This window comes from Sus scrofa, chromosome 16 (assembly GCF_000003025.6).
Source record: "Sus scrofa isolate TJ Tabasco breed Duroc chromosome 16, Sscrofa11.1, whole genome shotgun sequence".
In the NCBI taxonomy this organism is placed as follows: domain Eukaryota; kingdom Metazoa; phylum Chordata; class Mammalia; order Artiodactyla; family Suidae; genus Sus; species Sus scrofa.
Genome location: NC_010458.4, coordinates 16,572,728 through 16,594,833, shown reverse-complemented (window position 1 = coordinate 16,594,833; position 22,106 = coordinate 16,572,728). Strand labels below are relative to the sequence as shown.

General features: G+C 33.6%; 1 long non-coding RNA gene across 1 annotated transcript; it reads left to right on the top strand.

Annotated features, from left to right (window-relative positions):
• LOC110257326 lies at positions 1,435-20,872 on the top strand. The gene is made up of 3 exons (XR_002339797.1): positions 1,435-1,607; positions 11,146-11,327; positions 20,759-20,872. It is a non-coding gene; the product is annotated as an uncharacterized LOC110257326 (long non-coding RNA).

The following is a 22,106-nucleotide window of genomic DNA, read 5'->3' as shown; positions in this document are numbered from 1 at the left end:
GTAGAATTTGTACAAAAAGAAAAAACAACCACCACAACAACACCAGTTTTTATCAGCATACACAAATATTAATATTTGGGTTTCAGTGCACAGTTCTCTTGATATTAATTTGCATTGGCAACATGCATCATTGTGTGTTTATAGATTTGTTACTGCAACAACTAAGTCCACTTTCCAAGTTAGTTCTTGTGAAAGTTGACAGGCATTAGATAAATTAAACAGTACTACAGACAAAACATAAATAAATAAATACTGCACTCTATTAAAAAAATGACTGTAATGATTATTCCAATAGTATTATGTAAAGTCAGTTGTCATCTCTCTGAATCTTCAAGTAATGGTAAGAGCTATGGAAAGAATTCATTTCAGAGACAGAGAAAAAAAGGCAGTATATTTTAACACATTTACTTTCAAAACAACCTGTTACTTATGTATTTTATTGTGACACTGATTGTTAGAGTTCTCTTACTGGTATTCTGACATTAGAATTGTTTAACAAGTATCCTGGGAATTAGAGGGTATTCCTCAGTAGTCACACATAGCGTTCTCTGCTGCATATACAGCAGTGCTTCTGCATCTCCCAGACTGACCCAGCATTAACTAAATTGGATGTCAAGAGTGTCAACATGCTCTAACTGCCAGTGACATTGTTATGTGGACTCCTGAAATGAAAGACAAAACATCCTGTAAGGAATCAAAGAAAGGATTTAAGGAAGCAGGTAGACTGCAAAGGATTTGCCTTTTATTTTTGGATTTATTATATTCTGATACATTAGTGCTTTATTGAATCAGTTCCCCTAAGCTTTCTATCAAACATGGAATTAGAGATTTTCTTTCCTTCCTAGACTCACATAGACCAAAGAGCAGTGTATTTAAAACTACAGCTGAAAATTCGCAGTCCTCACCTTCTTTTAGATATTGTTTCATAACAAGTACCTACTTCTTACTGGCACCTGAATAAATTTTGAGAGGTATTATCATAGAAATGATTTTCCTTTATTTGTCATTTCCTAAATAGTGGTAACATTTAAAACATGGTGACAGATATAACTAATATCCATTTATTTTAATTAAAAATCAGGTGTATTTAGGGGAGTTCCTGTGGTGGCGCAGTGGTTAACAAATCCGACTAGGAACCATGAAGTTGCGGGTTTGATCCTTGCCCTTGCTCAGTGGGTTAAAGATCCGGCGTTGCCATGAGCTGTGATGTAGGTCGCAGACACGGCTCGGATCCTGCGTTGCTGTGGCTCTGGCGTAGGCTGGTGGCTGCAGCTCCGATTAGACCCCTAGCCTGGGAACTTCCATATGCCGTGAGAGCAGCCCAAGAAATGGCAAAATGACAAAAAAAAAAAAAAAAGAAAGAAAATCAGGTGTATTTATAAAATAAAATTTAGTGTAGCCATGTTATAACCATAAAATAAATACAGGATTGCAAAAGCCTAATGATTTCCTGTGATAGGAATGCTCTGTCTTTATTAAACAGGCTAATGGTGTCATCAAGATTGGATTTCATTCTGCTGTTCCTGAACTATTTAATAATTCCAAATGAATAAACTTCTGAGTTTTAATCCATCCTTCAAGACCCAGCTGAACTTATATATACCTGAGTAAGTTTCTCTGGTCTTCTTCAGTTTGCAATAATGTTATATTTATAAATTTGTTAATATTTTTGGCCTATGCCATGAAATGAACATTACTAATATATATTTCCCATTAGATTAAATCCTCTTTTGAAGAGAAAAAAAAATATATGTATATATATAATATATACATTATCTAAAAATTTCAATTGACATAACTGTAGCAATCATAGACACTCATCAATATCCTTTATCCCCTTCCATTAATCATAGAAATGGAAATTTTAATTCATCACACTATAGGCCAGAATAAAACACTATGTTTCCCAGGATTTTTACAGCCCATTGTAATTGTGTGTTAATGTCTGGATAAGGAAATATCAGAAAAAATAATGTATAGGGTTTTCAGGAAATTTTTATAATAGGATATTATTCTTCCACTCTGTCGCCTTGAAGTCTGTGATGATGGCTGTAGTTCTAGCAACCATTCTGATCTGAGAGGCATATTTGAGGATACCAGAGCAGAATGGTAAGAGCTAGAATCGCTAGAGATAGCAAGTTTCTATAATTTTAGATGAATAGATAGATGGTTAGAAATTGCTTTATACTGAAAAGAGCTTTTGTAATTTATTTCAAACTGTGACTGAAGAAATCACTTATATTCTCACTTAAGTACAAAGAATTAGGTTCTTTACAAGCGACAGAGGGATTTGGGGTGTGTATTTCTGTGTGTGTGTGCACTTACATGTGTATTTTCCTAACTTAAATGTTTGTTTCCAGAGAAGAAACCCCCTAGTGATTTTGTTAGTTCTATATGTTATATCCTAAAAAGACTGACTATATAATATTTCAGTTATCATCTTTTATACAATATTGTGAACAGCATTGAATAAACCATGTATATATTGGATTTGCACATACGCAGGTTTTTAATGGATCCATACTTTTATTTTGAGAGAGAGTTGTGGTACAGAAGAGGTCAAATTGAAATAAAAAAAAAACAAAAAAACAGGAAAAGCCACAAAATGCAACATGAATTTGAAGAAAATAATGTATAGTGCAATCCCTGTGAAAATAGCTTGGAGAAACTTGGGAAGCAGAAGGATATCAGGAAAATGGAATGTATTAAATAAGGGGGGGGATAGGGGGTTAATATTAATAAATGTCAGTACAATGGATGTCAGAAACAAGGAATTTGAATGCACAATTTCAATGAGGATCATAAAGTATTCCCTGTGCATGTATTTGAAATGCGCATCCGAAATTGAAAATGAATATTTTAGAAAATATTTGCTTTAACATATTTTATTGTTACATATTTACAAAATAATGAAATCCTTAAAATTTAGATATTCCAATATTGAGAAAACACAGTAACTGAGAGTATATACCAGGTAGTAATACTACTGACATTTATAATTCTTCTTCTGCTAGGCAGTATATTATCACATAAAATCAACCAAATCTTCAAAGGGTAGGCTCACAAATTGAATCTGAATGATAATCTTAGGAAGAAAAAAGCTTTGCTTTCTTTTTTTTTTTGGAAAAAAAGCTTTTCTTTAATTTGGTCATAATGTAATCAAAACAGTAGTAGTTTTGGGTTGGGCACAGGGGTATTTAAAAGCAGCATCAGAGCTCCACAGTGGCACATCACGTTAAGGATCTGGCATTGATACATTGTGGTATAGGTCATAGCTGTGGCTTGGATTTAATCCCTGACCCAGGAACTTCCATATGCTATGGGGGCAGCCAAAAAAATAAATTAAATAAAGGCAGCTCCCCATCATCAAACTCAGTGTGACCAGAAAATCTTCCAAAGAGAAACACAAATATATTAAAATGCTTCTTCAGTATCTTGGCATACAATTTGCATAATAATGGTATCTAAAGTAAGTCAACATATGTTTGTAATAATGAAGTAGGTTACATATCAAGCACCCATATGCGTAACAGCAAAAGTCAATAGGGCATCAAACTAATAAGTTCTATATAGATGCATTTGCTCTTCTCTATATGTATAAGCTATTTTAATTATGGTTTGTTAATGGGAAGTATAAATGCCTACATTAAAAGCCCTAAGTAATCTGCCTGTGATTTATGTTTGCTCTTCTTCCATCTGATGTAATGCAATGCTTCTCATGCTAATTGCAGTTTCATGGCACTACTTGGTGAAGAAAAGTTCTTGTTTTCATTACAAAGCAAACCAATTCCTCTTTAGTTAGTCCAACAGCTTATTCTACTCAGTCTATATCTCAGAGATCAGAGAGGACTCAAGGAGCTGTGCACTTGGGTGAATAATTACTCTGCTATCAAAGAGATTACTAGTGCCCTGAAAGGAGCACAAATTTATATTTTCTGTGTTCTATATAAGCCGACTTAATTGGAGAAGATGGAAAGGAAGTAACATCTATGGTGCGAGTACTACACGCTTGGCACATTACAGTTCCACTCTCTTATCCCTCCCACACTTCTTGAGATCAGTATTGTTCTTACTTTATAGAGGAGGAAACTGAGGCCTCTGATTAAGAAACTCTTGCCACATCTATAACAAGGTGGAAAAGAATATTCCCATATTCTTACCACTGCTAGGAAGATAAAAGAGACACTACTTGAAAATTCTGGACAGGGTGATTTTTTTTTTTTAAGAATTGACATTTTAAAAGGTTTTAAACTAATTGTGTCTCCTGTGAGAGGCCATGCTCTTTGCCTTACAACAGTTGCCATAGCAAGTCATACACAGGTCTGCTGAATGGCAGGGTTCCTTGTATCATTCACTTTCTAGAACCTTATGTAATGGAGCTAGCTCATCTGAACAATTTGAATGAAAGAAAAAGAGGTTTTAAGTTTGAGACCTCTTGCTACCTGCTTCCACCAGATAATGATTAATGGCTTATTTATGTACCTGCTCACTACTTGATCCTTCCCAGAATGAGACCACCAGATTATGTGGAAGCTGTACTGTGTACTTTCCAGTTGGGAAGAGCTGTGTAGAAACTATAGCTGAGGCATTAACCAGCAGGATTGCTTCATACAATTACTTATACTGTTGAACTTCTCCTTATCGACCATGAAATGGGTATATAATATAATGTAATATAATATAATATAATGTAATGTAATATAATATGCATGGCTGTAAGGAAAAATCCATGGGATAACAGGCCTACTGTGTTCTATCAGGCAACAGGAATATGATGACTAGTCATTGAATGACTAGTCATTCTTCCCTTCCTCTCTTGTAAGGAAGATAAACAAAAGTTAGAATTTTTAAAATCATCTTTGCTAATCTCTTACATACAATGTATACACGAGGTCATGAATGCCTGACCGGCAAACACTGCTAAGTAAACATCAATATTTTAGGATACCAGGTCTTTCCCCTCTATAGAGACAACTAATGCATAACACCCCTGATCCATATGGTAGAGGGCCACAGCTGGAACTTTTTCCTGGTAAATTCAAATGTCACATTCATATTTCAAGGCAAAACATACCAAAAGAAAAATATTCTATTCAGTTAAATGTTCAATCTCTTTCTTGTCAGTTATTTGATATCTGCTGTACAGATCTGTTAACATATGTGATGGATAGCCTAATAGTAAATTAACCCTGTCTCTACTGCTCACTGAATCATTTCCATCACGTCCTATACCATGGTTATCTTTTCATTACATTTGATGGCAAGAGAAAGCAGAATATTGCCATTTGTTTTTCATTACAGTTAATACTTTTATAACTTTCATATTCAAAAGTTCAAATTATTTTCCCTGGGTGTTTAAAAATGGAAATATATTTAATAACTAACAGTTCATTCATCTTACTCAGTACTTTTGAAAGAGCGACCTGACATTTTCTGTTATAAACTATCTTCTGTTAAGAGCTGTTATTGTTTGATAATATATTTCCTTCTCCCTGTGAAACTAGCTATTTAACAGCCATTAGGTTTGTTTTTATTTGTTTTTAGTGAAATTCCAAATGGCTAACTTCAGACATTGTAACTTCCCAACTGTGCTCAACCTCCTGAGTTCAATATCAGTGAAATCCCCCAAAATATTAGGTTTGATACTGACTCTCACATCACCTTGAGAGTTAAATGTTTATCCTTTCTTTCATCAAAGGAATATTTGTGGATACATGAAATGTCTCTAAGGGAAACCCTTAGTGAAACACTTAGCACATCTTCGAAGGTCTATAGTCATTTATAAAGTTTAATTATCTTTAATTTATCACTTACTCCATGATTTTTGAAAATTCATAAAACATAATCTACTAAAGTTGGAAGTCAAGGAAGTGTATTTGCACTGCTGTTCATCTTTGACTTGAGTTTTTCTTAAAAAAAAATGTCACAACATATAAGAATTTATTTGGCTTTAGGTGAATAGAATTGTAATTGTGTCATCAAAGTGTGAAAGCAAATGGTGCATTATTAGGCAAGGATTAGTAGATTTGTTTCCTTGGGTTATTTGGTTTTGATTTCCTAGGATATTTCATGTTATAAAGTATGTGAAATAGGTCATAGATTTTGAAGAGAAATCACTTTTTAACCTATAGCCTTTATAATCTGTTAACAAATTAGAAGATACTTCTTTCCCAGTGTTAGAAGTAAAGAAATCCTCTCAAGCTACCTAACTTATCCAGATTTCTTTAAGTGTGATCTTAATGTAATCATGTAATATTTACCCTAACATGAACACATAACTGTGAAATCCTCAAAGAAATATTGCTTATAAGATGTCAAGCTCTGTTCTAAACACTTAGAATACAATGAAGTTCTCCCTTCTTTTCCTTTGGTGCTTATCCCATAGGAGAAGGCAAATTATTAAAGTGGGCAAATAAACACATAATTTCAGAAAGTGGAAAATGGCAAGAATACAATTAAATGGGTAATAGGATGGAGACACACTGGAGGTAGGCAGTCCTTTCGGGTGATGAGGGAGTTCTTTCAGAGAGGTGACTGATGAAAAAGGATGACTCCAAGAGTTGTGTGGAGAAGGAGGGAACAGCAAGTGCAACATTGTTAAGTTAGAACGAGTTTAGATTGCCTTAGGGAAAAGAAGCATATTAGTTTTTCTAGAGATTATGAAGAAAAGAGAGCAATGGATAAGGCAGATTCTCATCACAAAGAATCTGGAGGTCCATTGAAAGAAAGATTAGTGGGAAGCTACTGAGTAGAGCAATGACAGGGAATCAGAATGCGATTTTTTTTTTTTATTACTATGGCTGGTTAGTGAAAAACAAATTTGGAGTAGCAAGGAAAAAACAAGGAGAATGTTACAGTTGTTGAGGTGAGAAATTATTAAGGGTGTTGAATAAATGCAGGTAAAAATGGGAAATGACACTTGACAACAAAACTTTAGAGAAATGGTACAAAGAAGGGCAACAGAGACTGCAAGGGAATATAGGGTTAAAATATATTTCTTTGTTTAAAATAAGAAGAAACATCAGAACAGGCTATAGCTATATATATGCCAATGTGTATTTTCAGACTGGCAGAGATAAATTAGTGATGTGGGGAAGAGAAATGAAGACCTTGAGAATGTACAGTTGAACGTTTACTCAACCCAAGAACAAATCCCTGTCTTGAACGGTGCAAGGACATTCCTTTTGTTTAAACAAGAGAGAAAAGAGACTGTGAGTGTGGATGTGGGAGTGCAGTACATGGTGACTGATGTTAATGGCACATTGAATGGTTTGGCATTTGGAGACAGTTTCCAATGCTGTGCCTCATTGTCTACTGAGGAAAAAAGCTATCTCAACCAGTCACCTGCCAGGCTATATCCTTCTGCCAGGGGTATATGTTAAATGTTTGTAAAATTGAGGTTTGAAGTTTTCATAGTCATTTGGAGACAGGTTGCTCTAGACATTAACAGGTGATTTTGTCTTCAAAGGCTATTTCTATGAACTCATTTAATTGCTGGCAGTATCTGATTAATCTGGGATGTGTCACTCCACCTCACAGCCAGTCAATATCTGGGATTAGTATTCGCCCAACTAAGCTAAGATTCCTGGTATGATAATCCACCTAATGGTTGCTCTACCAGATGAAGAAAAAGAAGCTGAGATGTTGTAAGCCAGGTGATCACCAATTCCCAGTTTTCCTGGGATAATCTTGGTCTTTCGCTGTTGTCCAGGCATTGTTAATAATGATTGAGCCTACAATAAAAAAAGCAAATGTTTTAGGATAAGATAATATGGTCCAAGTCAATCCTATGTCACATAGTTAATAGATGACAGAGTATTTTTCTGGCTCAGATCTAGCTCAAAGCTATGTTCATTCTTCTACAGCCCAATAAATACACAATCTCAGCTCACTAATTTAACCTCTCTAACCACAAATTCTGTAACTATAACATAAAAGGGTAAAAACATGTTAATTGCAATGTCAATTTCTCTTTTCAGACCTCTACCATTTCTACTTCCTGTATTAGCCATATCGGCAAAACACATATCAAAGTAACATGAGTCATTTTTGCTTGTTGAAAGGTCCCCCCCCTCCTCTGGGGACTATATCTGATAGTTAATTTTTAGATGAAGATCTCTCAGTGGATTCTTGTTTTAAGGTTAATTTTGAATTCAATATGTGGCTCCATGTTTCAGTTTAGATTTAATACTAAAAGAATAAAATTATATTCAACATAATTTTATTGAATACCTATTGAAGACAAAATTGATATTTAATTTTTGGATGTTAATTGTTTCTAAATTTCACTCACTAAAAAAAAAGCATTTTCCATTTGTTTTTTAAAGTAAAAATTGGGGCCAGAGTTTATTTCTGAGAGTTTACTGGCCTCTTCTCTTTTGTTAGCTTATCTAATTTATGAGCAAAAGCATAAACCTGTAGTCTTATGTATCAAAATATGATTTTTGAATTTTATACCTCTTTTCAAGACATCAAAGAACAAATTCAGAATCCACATATTAAAGCAGCTAGAACTTTTGCAATAATAAATGATTGGGTTGAAGTTAGTATCACATCTCTTAAATACATAATTAAAGTATGATATTTTATCTGACACAATTAGCTTCCTGCATGTCAGTTTATCCTAATTAACTTAGTTGAGTTTGACAGGTATCAGCATTTCTTGTCTCTGTGCCCTTGTTATATTCTGGCACATTAAATTTAGTCTTAAAACATAAAAAATATGCCACTGTGTCTCTGGTAAACGCAAGCCTCTCTGGAGCACTGAAACGACAGTCACAGTCTTCTTCATTAGGAAGAAGATACTTAGAGGATAAAAATATGGAGATTTAACCAATTTTCCATTGAATATTTTTGCATGAACAATCTATACAGTAACTTTCAAGAAAACATTTTTCTGATGATTTCAACATAATACTGATATAGGTTTATTTATATGATCATGCACTACAAAAAGGAAGAAAAAAGTACAGCAACAAAATCCATTTCTGTGCATCCCTTTGTACACAGTATGAATATAATCAATTGAAAAATCATCTTTAGTAATAAATGTTTCAATATTTCTATAAAAGTATGTTAATTAACACAAATAAATTAATTACTTTTTCAAATTTAAATATATTTTATATAAAATAACATTTTTTCATCAGCTATGTGAAAATTAACCACAGAAACCATTAAGTAGAATTACTCCTAAAAGTTGATCAAGCTCTGTTAATATTATTATTATTATTATTAGTCTCAAAAATGTCCACATGTTTTTAGTGAACACTCTCATATAGCAATGAGTCTGAAGAAGATAACTATGAGACCAATTGAACTCTTTTATCAAGTGTGTTTCCCCAATATGATGCTCTATTTATGTTTTTTCCTTTCTTTAATCAGGTCATTTGAGGGGCATGTAATCAAAATCTAAATATTAATTAAGTGGAATTATCATATTTGGTGAGCTTTTGCACAGTGACAGATCCCTGAATTCTTAAAATAATATTGAAAAAGTACCTTGCCAACTTTTAATTTCTGATGCTACCCTCTTTGAGGGTTAGATTCATGAATTATCTACTAAATGGACAAAATCACAATACAGGAGTGACTCTATCACTAATGAGATTAAGGTGATAAAACTTTGGAGTACCCATTGTGGTTCACCAGATTGAGAACCTGACTCATATCCATGAGGATTCCATTCAATCCCCGGCCTTACTTAATGGATTAAGGATCTGGTATTTCTGTGAACTGTGGTGTAGGTCACAGACGTGGCTTGGATGTGGCATTGCTGTGGCAGCTACAACTCTGATTTGACCTCTACTGAGAACTTCCATATGCCACAGGTGCAACCCTAAAAAGACAAAAAAAAAAAAAATAGATAAAAACTTTCCCCAAATTAGAATTAGAATGGTCTTCAGGAATGTTGCCCTTTTCTTATTAGTTGATATTTAAAGCACACCTGTAGATCAGATATGTTTTATTTGCCTTAATTTTTAGAGACATTTGTTTATTGATTCAACATTGTAGTTTCAATCTTATAATAATTTTGTTTATAATTTAAATCCTACTATGAGAAAAACTATTCATTCCTTGATCCATATGTTATAGAGTCAAAGAAGTGCTTGTGCTTTTTATCAGTTTAATTCCATTTAAATTACCTATGGATTCAGAAAAAAAATGGATTCTCAGTAAATTTTCCCACTTAAAAAAGAAAAAAAAACTGTTTTATGCAGTCTTTTATGCATTTCTTTATGCAAATACAATGAGTAGTTTTAGACAGCTGTTGCAATCCACTGACCTGGATGTTCTGATGTACCCTGACAACAAAATTTATCAATTCATATAACTATAAAATATCTTGAATTGCTACTTTTAGGAATTTTGAGAATAGAATATCTATTAATTTATTCTAGAGAGGACTAGCTTTTTTTTGTCTTTTTGTCTTTTCAGGGCTGCACCTGTGGTATATGGAAGTTCCCAGGATAGGGGACTAATTGGAGCTGTAGCCACTGGCCTATGCCACAGCCACAACAATGCTAGATCCAAGCTGCATCTGTGACCTACACCACACCTCATGGCAACACTGGATTCTTGACCCACTGAGCAAGACCAGGGATTGAACCCGAAACCTCATTGTTCCTGGTTAGATTCGTTTCTCCTGTGCCACAGTGGGAACTCTGAGAGGACTAGCTTTACTTTTCAGAAGAACAAAGATACTATTCTAGATATTATTCGTTATGCTCAATTAAAGACCTCCATTTAAACAAATTTTTCTTGTTACTTTTTCTATTAAAATGGGTATAGACTATATGACTGGTAGAATGTAAAAAAAAAAAAAAAAAGGTAAATTAAAATAACATTTACAAATTCTGACATAGAACTTAGACCAGCTTGGGCCCTCATATCTTCCTGGTTATACAGTCATTTTGGAAAACAGATTGCCAATTTCTTATAAAACTAAATATGCATTTATATTATCCAGCTATACCACTCTCAGATGTCTTCCTAAAGAACTGAAGGCTATACTTACACAAAAACCTGTGTGATATTTATAAGTATTATTCATAAGTAATTTTATTCCTAATGATGAAAATTGGATATAATTCAATGTACTTTATCTGCTAAATAGATACACATTTATATGGTATAATCCTATAGTTGAATACTTCTGGACGATGAAGATAAGTGAACTGCTGATAAAGTGCAAGATCATGGATAAGTCAAGAGAAGACTTCTTCAAAAGCTTTATTCTATAAAATCCTATTTACATGACCTTCTAGAAAATGTACATGTTGTATTTGGATAGAAAACTCATTAATGGTGACACAAGGATGGATGAGGTAGGTACGAGGGAATGACTGGAAAATGGTAGCATGAGGGAATTTCTGGGGGTAACAGACCTTTTTTATGTCTTGACTATGGTGATGTTACATAATTGTATATGATTTCAAAACACAAAACTCTACAATAAAAAGTGAATTTTGCTGTATGTCCATTATAACTCAATAAAATCTAATAAAAATATAATCATCAATTATTCTCTTTGAACACCATTATTATTTGCTTTATTTGTAATAGAGGTTTCCATTGCTTTAAGCAAGTTGCCATGTAATTATTTTGAATGAATTATGGTAATTATATTAGAATGACATTTAAGGACTATTTCAGTTACTCTCCAAAGTTAACTTTTGAATAATTAAAAGCAAAATTTTGGAATTATATTTTATTACACTATATTAATAAATCAAGCAAGTTTTCCCTATAGATAAGGAGAGAAAACTTTCTTCTGTGGGAGCAAAAATCTGCTTACTAACAATGCCAGCTGCCATTGTAAAAACTTACTTTATTTTTAGATTATTATTTTAAAAAATGAAGTATAAAGACTTTTTCCTAAAAGGAAAGCAAAAAAAAAAAAAAATGGAAATCATGCTTGCACTGCTTAATGTCACTCATGTCTTTAGACTTTGTTTTGTATTCATTAAAGTAACTGACTTTTCCTGGGCTTGAGGATATTTTACATGGGGGCTTGTCTCTTTTTAAAATAGTTTTATTTGAAGTGATTTCATTTCTGTGAAAGAAGAAGAAAACTGAGATAATTACAGCAGTATGCTTCACAAGCTCAAGGGGTTTCAACTTTTCCATAGTTACTTCTTGAATTAGTTCTATTATAAAAATAAAACCCTTCACAGCTCATTGTCACTAGTATTATTCCCTTAAAATGAATCACTTCTCATCTTTTCTTCTTAATATTTGACAAGGCACAACTGTTTTTTTTTTAAAGCTTTTCAGATCAAACTTTAAAATATACTCTTAAAAAAAAGAAATCTTTCTCAATAGAACAAAGGTAAGACAGTTGCCTCCCAAAATGGGCAAATGAAAATAAATTAAATTATTAGCTTCATAAGAAAAGTTTTGGTGATTAATCAATTTATTTTGTATGTGTCACACTGTCCTAATTATCTCTATGACTCTAAAGCAGAACCATTCCTAATTGAATAATCTATTACCCCTTGAGAATTTATAAATTATAATTAATAAGTATATATTGGTTTTTAGTATGAAGCACATTAGAATAAATAGAGTGTGAGAAATGTTGTTTCCAGAATCACAATTTCAATAAATATAATACATTTATCACCTTATTACTAGATTATGCACTAAATATCACACTGTATTTTTTAAAAAAGAGTTGATTATTTTGCCTGGCTTATTACAAAGCATGTTTCTTTACTCTTTCATAACTTGAGACTTGCTTTTAATTAAAAAAAAAAGAAAAATAGGGAAAACACGGAAGCATAGTCAATAACTTCATGTCTCCTTGGGTCTCATTAAGACCACAGGAAAAACTATGATTTACCACACAGTGTGTCTTCTCCCCATATTCCTTTTATGTAATAGGGCGAATTGTGTTCTCCTCAAAAAACATGTTATAATCCTAATGCCCAGTAGTTCAGAATGTGATCTTATTTGAAAATAGTGTTGGTTTTGAGGCTACTAATTAAGATTAGGTTGTACTGGATATGAGGGGCCCTTAATCCAATATGATTGGTGTTTGTGTAAGATGGCTAAGTAAAGACAGAGACACACATGGCAACACCCTATGAAGATGAAGGCAGAGACCGAAATGATAAAAACAAAGGAAAAACAGTGAATGATGGCCACCACTGGAAGCTAAGAACCAAAGAAGGATTTTCCTCTACTGGTTTCAGAGGAAGACTGGCTTTTTTAACAGCTTTGTTTTGGACTTCTACCCTCCAGAACTGTAAAATAATAAATTTCTGTTGTTTGTAGTCATGCAGTTTTTGGTGTTTGTCAAGGAAGCCCTAGGAAACTAATACATTTGAGAAACATACCTCCCTTCCTAATGCTGATCTGGAAGTCCTGATCAGTCGGAGACTATATTGCCCAGGGTTCCTTGCAGTTTAGGTCCACTTTATTATTCTTTAAAATGCAGTCCTTGGAGTTCCCATCATGGCTCAGCACTAATGAACCCAACTAGTATCCATGAGAATGTAGGTTTGATCCCTGGCAACACTCAGTAGGTTAAGGATCTAGCATTGCTGTGAGCTGTGGTGTAGGTTGGCAGCTCTGATTTTATCCCTAGCCTAGGAATTTCCATATGTCAAGGAAGTGGCCCTAAAAAAAAAAAAAATTCAGTCCTTTTCCTGCCACACTATATTGCTCTTTTCCATTGCTTGGAACACAAATACAGGACTTCAAAATACTGAGTTAATATCTAAAATATATAAAGAGTCCATACAACTCAACATCAAAAAACAACATCAAACAAACAAACAAAAAAACTTGATTAAAAAAACAATGGGCAGAAGACCTAAATATACTTTTGTCCAAAGTGGACATGCAAGGAGTTGCTGTTGTGGCTCAGCAGAAATGAATTCCTCATGGAATAGTATCCGTGAGGTTGCGGGTTTGATCCCTGGCCTCACTCATTAGGTTAAGGCTCTGGCATTGCCGTGAGGTGTGGTGTGGGTTGCAGAAGTGGCTTGGATCCCACATTGCTGTGGCTGTCACATGGGCTGGCAGCTGTAGCTCTGATTTGAACCCTAGCCTGGGAACTTCCATATGCCCCAGGTGAGGCCCTAAAAAAGACAAAAAAAAAAAAAAAAGAGGACATGCAAGTGGCCAACAGGCACACAAAATGATGTGCAACATTGTTAATCATCAGGGAAATGCAAATTAAAACCACAATGAGATTATCACCTCACAGATGTCAGAATGGCTATCATCAAAAAGAACACTAATAACAAATGCTAATGAGGATGTGGAAAGGATATGGAGAAAGGGGAATACTTGTACACTGTTGGTGGAAGTGTAAATAGGTGCATCCACTATTTCAATTATTTGAAATATTTTTCTAGTAGCTATAGTCAGTGCTATTGTCCAGATCATCTCAGATCTGCTTAATGGTTCTTAAGAATTAAGAACCATTAAATAAAGTCAGATGCCCCCAAAGATAACTGTCTAGAATTTCAGCTCTCCCACTCTCCCCAAAAATTGACTGGTTTTTACTTGTGAAAGCAATTGTGAAAGTCCAGCTCCCTCAACTTAACAGAGAAAAAAACTGGTGATTTGTATGATCCTGATCCCTGCTTTATCAGCAGAAGCATCACCTGATGGTTTCTTCCCCCTTCTCCAATTTACATTCCTCCAGTCTCTTACCAGATTCTCCTTGGAGCATTTTTTAAATAAATCATTTCCATAGGATTCCTTATCTCAGATTATGTTCTAGAGAATTTGTTAGATACTATTTGTGCTATTAAAATACTGTGCTCTAATGCAACAGGTTTAAAGAAAAATGTTCTCTAAATTATGACCTATAATCAAACCACTGTATGTATGATATAATTTTCTGCAATGATCTCAGTGATTCCACACCTATTCACCAAAAAATGTGAGCAGAATGTTTATAACATTTGTTCCTAAATTTGCACTTAATATAGATGATGTCCTTTTACTTCATGCAGAAGTATCTTATTATTAGCTGCTGGCAAAGGCAACACAAATTATATTCGCCTCACAGGTACATATATATACAACAAATTTAACCTGACTAAAAGTTCCTGGAAGCCTTATTTACATTATCTATTACTTACTTTACAAATTAGGTAGCTCCATCATCTTCATTATTTTTTGTTTTTAAAAGTTTTATTGAAGTATATTTGATTTACAGTGTTATGATAATTTCTGCTGTACAGAAAAGTGATTCAGTTATGCATGTACACACATCCATTCTCTTTCAGATTCTTTTCCCACATAGATTATCACAGAATATTTGGTAGAGTTCCTTGTGCTATACAGAAAGTCCCTGTTGGCCTTTATCAATCCACATACCACAGTGTGCACATGCCCATCCCAAACCCTCAGTCCATTGCTCCTCACCCTGCGTATTCCTTTGGGTGACCACAAGTTTGTTTTCAAAGTCTGTAAGTCTGTTTCTCTGACTCAAATAAATTTGTTTGTATCTAGATTCCACATGTAAGTGATACTATGTGATATTTGTCTTTCACTATATAACTTCACTTTGTATGACAATCTTCAGGTCCATTTATGTTTCTACAAACGGCATTATGTCATTCTTTTTTATGGCAGAGTAATGTTCCTTTGCATGTATGTACCACTTCTTTATTCATCCCTATGTTGATGAATTTTTATTGCTTCCACGTTTTGGCTATCATAAACAGTGCTGCAATAAACATTGAGGTGCATGCATCTTTTTGAATTATGGTTTTCTTTAGGTAGATACCTGAGAGTGTGACTGCAGCATCATATGGTAGTACCATATTTAGCTTTTTGAGAAACGTCCATACTGTTTTCCACAGTGGTTTTACCAATTTGCATTCCAACCAACAGCATGAGAGGGTTCCTTTTCTCCACACCATGTTTGTAGACTTTTTGATTATGGCTATTATGGATGGTATAAGGTACCTCATAGTAGTTTTGATTTGCATTTCTCTAATACTTAGTGATGGTGAATATCTTTTCATGTGGTTTTTGGCCAAATGTATATCTTCTTTGGAGAAATGCCTATTTAGATCTTCTTCACATTTTATGTATATGTATGTTTTATATTGAACTGTAGGAGGTGTTTGTATATTTTGGAGATTAATCCTTTATCAGTCACTTCATTTGCGAATATTTCCTCCCATTCTCTGTGTTGTCTTTTCGTTTAGTTTATGGTTTCCTTTGCTGTGCAAAATCTTTTAAGTTTAATTAGGTCCTATTTGTTTGTTTTTCTCTTATTTTCATTACTCTAGGAGGTGGATCTGAAAAGATATTGCTTTGGTTTGTGTCTGAGAGTCTTTGGCCTATCTTTTCCTCTAAGAGATTTATAGTATCTGACCTTATGTTTATGTCTTTATAGTATCTGACCTTATGTTTATGTCTTTAATCCTTTTTAATTTTTGTGTGTAATATTAGAGAATGTTCTAATTTTATTCTTATACATGTAGCTTGCATCACTTGTTGAAGAGACTGTCTTTTCTCTGTTGTCTATTCTTGCCTCATTTGGTGTAGGTCAGTTGACTATAGGTATGTGTGTTTATTTCTGGGCTTTCTGTTCTGTTCCATTGATCTATATTTATGTTTTTGTGCCAATACAATACTGTTTTGATTGCAGTAGCTTTGTAGTATGGTCTGAGGTCAGAGAGCCTACTTCCTCCAGTTCCATTTTTCTTTCCCAGGATTGCTTTGGCTATTCAGGGTCTTTTGTATTTCCATATTAACTTTAAACTATTTTGTTCTAATTCTGAGAAAAATCCCATTGGTAATTTTGTAGGGATTGCATTTAATCTGTAGATTGCCTTGGTAATGTAGTCATTTCAACAATATTAATTCTTCCAATCCAAGAGCATGTTATATCTTTCCATCTGTTTGTATCATTTTTTTATTCCTTTCATCAGCATCTTATACATTTTATAGTAGAGATGTTTTATCTATTTTCATAGGCTTATTCCTATGTATTTTATTCCTTGTGTTACTCTCTTTTACTGACATGGTGAAAATATTTATTGTATTCATGCCAGACAAAAGCAGTAGCAAAGGATTTGTGTATATGTATTCATTTATAAATATAAATATATCCTTCAACAAAATAATTTTATAAAATTTATCAAAACATTAACAAAAATACATCCATACAAAATTTTCTTATTTATTGATTTTTCCTTTTTTCCTTTTTTTAATTACTCAATGAATTTTATTACATTTATAGTTGTATGACAATCATCACAACCAAATTTAAAATTTAAATTATATTTTTTCTTCTTAGTATTCTTATATAATGAGACAAAAAACATAAACTATTAGATTTTCAAAATGAATACTTTTTTCACTAAAATTTTGTCATTTTTCATATTTATTTTTAAGTAGATGGAATTCAAAAGAATAATAACTAAAATGGAAATATATTTGAACATTTTATGTATGGAATTCTAGGTTTGCATCAGTAATTCTTTTTTTTTTGGTACAGAGAATGCTGGAAGCTGACATTCTGTGTGATTAAGAAATTTACTCAGAAAACACAATGGAAAATGATGGCAGTGGGGAATACAAGTAAATCCATAGGAGTCCAATGTTCATGCTTATTTCCATTTATGTTGCCCTCCTCATGAGAAATAAATAAAAGCATTCTAACGTTAATATGCAACTCAGTTATAAGTTAAAGATAATGAATTTTTAAAGTATAGTCAAATTCTCAAGGAATCTCAAAGACAATTCAATAGAAATAAATGAGATTGTAGGTGGTCTAATGGGGACATGACATTGAATTGGTCTTAAAGGATGAATTGAAACTCAAAAGGCAAGAAATTAAAAAATACATACATTTTGTCAGACAATTTATATCATTATAAATCTGAATACCCCTTTAATTATTAATGCCAATTCTAGGTATACTATCCTATATATTTATATTCCCAAAGATATATTAAAATATAATCATTACTCCCTATGTTCAAAAATATAAAAGTTTAAAACTATATAATGTCAATCAAAAAGAAAATGGATAAATAAGCTGTAATTATATAAATGGAACAAATAAATTAGATATACAGTTTGTAATAGGAGGATATACATATATCATACATTATTTAAAAAGGAACGCTTTAAACAGTATGCATAGTGTAATTCCATGTGTGTAAAAAACGGTAAGTTAATTTTATGATTTTATGTATGTATTGATTACTAAAATGCATTTTCAAAACTCTGGAAGAATAAACCACGACCTAGTATTGCTAGGTCTAAAGGGAAGCAGGATTATGGTGGAACAGTAGTTTGGCATGTGATAATGATAATGACTATGTTAATTTACTTTTTCTCTATAACTTATTTTTACTGCACTTATTTAAATACTATTTAACTATTAAAATACCATATATGGATCTAGAATAATATGTCCCCTAATGAAACAGATTTCCTACCATCACTCAGAAAGCAAAGAATTAAGCCTCCCTCTAACACCACTATCACAAAAATGCATAAAATGATGTCAATCTTTACCCTTTCTGCAATCAATCTCAACACTGTTTGGAACCTTCAGGCAATTCTTGTGTTACAATAAATTGTAAAGATACTGGAGACTAGGTTCTTATCACCTATCCTTCTTATAAGATGTGATGGTCCAGGGAAACCAAGCATTTCTCCATCCTCATTAGCAATATTGCAGTGTCTTTTGAATCATTATTCTTTATCAATATACTTCTCATTACCTGATGAATTATCCAACTGATCTTTCTCCCTTCCCTCTCAACATAGTTCTGCTTTGCTCTCTGAAATTACCTTGGCATTATTCCTTAAATATTTTGGGTCTGGTTCATATACTTCAGCTTCCTTCAAATCCTGCCCTGTTCCAAGGTAAATTTCAAAATTTATGAAGATAAGCTTTCCAGCAATTAATCTTGAGAATTACTGGGCTTTATCCAATGCTAAAAGGTATGAAAAGGAAATAAGTGATAAATGTTTTACAGGAAGATATATACAATGATAATCTACACAATAAGTCTAAGAGAATCAATCAAATAACAGTAAACACATAAGATAATTAATTCAATAGGGGAGCCAGAGTGAACATCAAGTACAAAAAATAAATAGCTTTCTGGTAACAATTTCTTGGCTATGACACCAAAAGCATAGGCAAGGATAAAAACATAGCTAAGTCAAGATTTAAAACTTTGTAAACCAAAAGACTCTATCAACATAGTAAAAGGCAAGCCACAGAAAGAAAATATTTTCAAATCATACATCTATACTATATAAAGAACAACAAAAATCCTCTATCTCGACAACAACAAAAATCGAATAACCCAATCAAAATGGTAAAGGACCTGAATAGGCATTATCCTAAAGATATATAAATGACCAAGAGACACATGAAAAGATTCTCAACATCGCTGATAATTAGGGAATACAACAGATTAAAAAGAATGTGATACATTTTTTCATCTGTTAGGCTCAGTGTTATAAATACACATACATATTCATATACACACAGAAAATAAGTGTTGGAGAGGATATGGAGAAATTGGAACCCTTGTGCATTGCTAATGGGGGATATAAATGGAAACAGTTGGAAAATAGTAAGATGATAAAACGTAGAATTACCATATTACTATACAATCCAACAATACAACTTCTGGGTATACACCTAAAAAAACTGAAATAAGAGAACTGAACAAATATTTGTACACCTATATTCTTAGCAGCATTATTTACAATAGCCAAAAATGTAGAAACAAAAAACCCAAGTATGTATTGATGGATGAATGGGTAAACAAGTGTGACATATAACAATAGGATATTATTCGGCCTTAAACAGGAAGGAAATTATGACACATTCTACATTCTGGATATACTCTGAAGACATAATGCTATGTGAAATAAGCCAGTCACAGAAGGAAAAAATGGAGGTTTCCAGGCTAGGGGTCAAATAAGAGTTGTAGCCACTGGCCTATGCCACAGCCACAGCAACACCAGATCTGAGCCACATCTGTGATCTACACCACAGCTCACGGCAACACTGGATCTTCAACCCACTGAGCGAGGCCAGGGATTGAACCTGTATCTTCATGGATACTAGTCAGATTTGCTTCTGCTGAGCCATGACAGGAACTCCATTTTTTTACTTTTTTTTTTTCCACATTATTCTTAGGAATTGGTTGGAGTCAATAAAGGAAAATAAAACTTACTGTAGACAAAAATAGGATGTAAATAGGAATGGCTAAAAATGGCCATTCTTCCCATAAAATGGAATTCACCAAGACCCTTCTTAGGGAAATGGCACCTCTGTGCCATCTATTTACAGTCTCTAGTTTAAAGTCCTGGATCTCTATAAGATCTGAATTTGATGCCTCCTGCTTCAGATACATAAAATAAAATGACAAGGAGAAATTATCTGACTACAACTATCCCTCCCTACATCTGCCAGATGCAACATCAAAGATCTCCCTGGACAATGATGAAGGAATTCATAACTAAGAACACTGTCCAAACTGAACATGTATAAATTCCTTCTCCTAGCTAACATGAATAAAACTACTTCCTTACCTGTTCTAGCAACAGCCGTGCTCTAGTCCTTATGCCTTGTGGATAAACTTATTAAGATACCCAGTCATTGTCCCTGCATTCTGATAGCACTCAATGCAGAATAAAATTGTGTTTTCTTAAATCCTCCCCCAAGTCACCTGGTACAAATTCCAAACAAATATCGAACCTCTTCTGAAATGCTTTTACTGAAATTCCCTGTGGTTTTCTACAGTGTGCTATCCAATGAAGCAAAAATACTTAACTCTGTTGAAGAATTGGAGTGTTGCTAGCGGTCATCGACTGGAGAGTATTATGTCATAAAGAATTACTTCCACGTTCCTGTTATGGTGAGTGTATAAAATTTACTTGTTGCTTTTATAGTATCAAAAATTAATAACAAACTAATTTCTTATTGTCAGTCTGTTATTATCCCCTCTTGCCAACTTGGCAGTACCCACCTCTATTTTAAAGTCACCTTGCTAAGGAGAAGCTTCCAGTTTTCCTTTTTATGGTCTAAGATAGTGTTTGCCAAGTAGTGTTACTCTGAAAATATTTGGAAGGCAGAAGACAGGCATAAATCCTTTATTCTTTTGAGTTGGTTGTAGCCAGAGGCTTGGAGAAGTGAGAGATTTAGAGCAGTTTCTTGGTGACTGCCCCAGAGCTACCAGCTGGGCTGCTGCCACCTGAGATATTTAGTGGAACCTCTCACAGAGCCTCTTGAACATGATGGCAGCTTCCGCAGTAGTGCTTCAGGCTGAGATTCTTAGTGTCTCCTTCTATAAGCTACCAGCCTAGTTTCTCTGGCTTCCCATGACATCCCATGCTGTTACCCCAGGTCATTCTATTAAAATTATCTGGTTTACAGTGTGTTTCTCTTTCACTGACTGAATACAGATTGATGTAATTAGAAAAGCAGTTAAACAAATTATGGTATGCATGAGGTACTCTAGAAGTTAAAAAAATATGAAGTAGCCCAGTGAATATTAATTGTTAGGGAAAAAAAAGTTGTAAGAGAACACATACAGTCCTGTACCACTTAAGGATGTACTTATAAAATTGTTAGCAGTAGTTGTCTTTAGAAAGATGGTTGGAGGGACAGGTGCAATGAGTGGAGACATTCATATTTTTCTATTTAAACTTCTGCATCGTTTGCATCCTTTAGATAAAAATCCTAATGATGCATTACTCTTGTAATTCGAAATAATAACAACAAAAAAACATGAAAAACTAAAAAATGCCTGACACCTCTTCACCTCAGTGACTGTTATCTCCTACACAATACCTTCTGATGGTTATGTGCAGAATGACTACAACTTGGATTTTTAGTGTTATATCTACACACACACACACGCACACACACACACACCCTTCAGAAACTGTGTATCTCAAGATAGCGATCTCCTAATATACAATTCTAACTTTCCATTTCCTCACTAACATTAACGTATATTTTAATATCAAAAAGATCTAGATGACCAGTTTCTTCAAATTTTCTTAAATCTTTCTACCACCTTACCCTGTTGCTTGTCTCTTTCTATTCAATTCCTTTTATAAAGAGCACCCCCATTTTTTAAAATGCT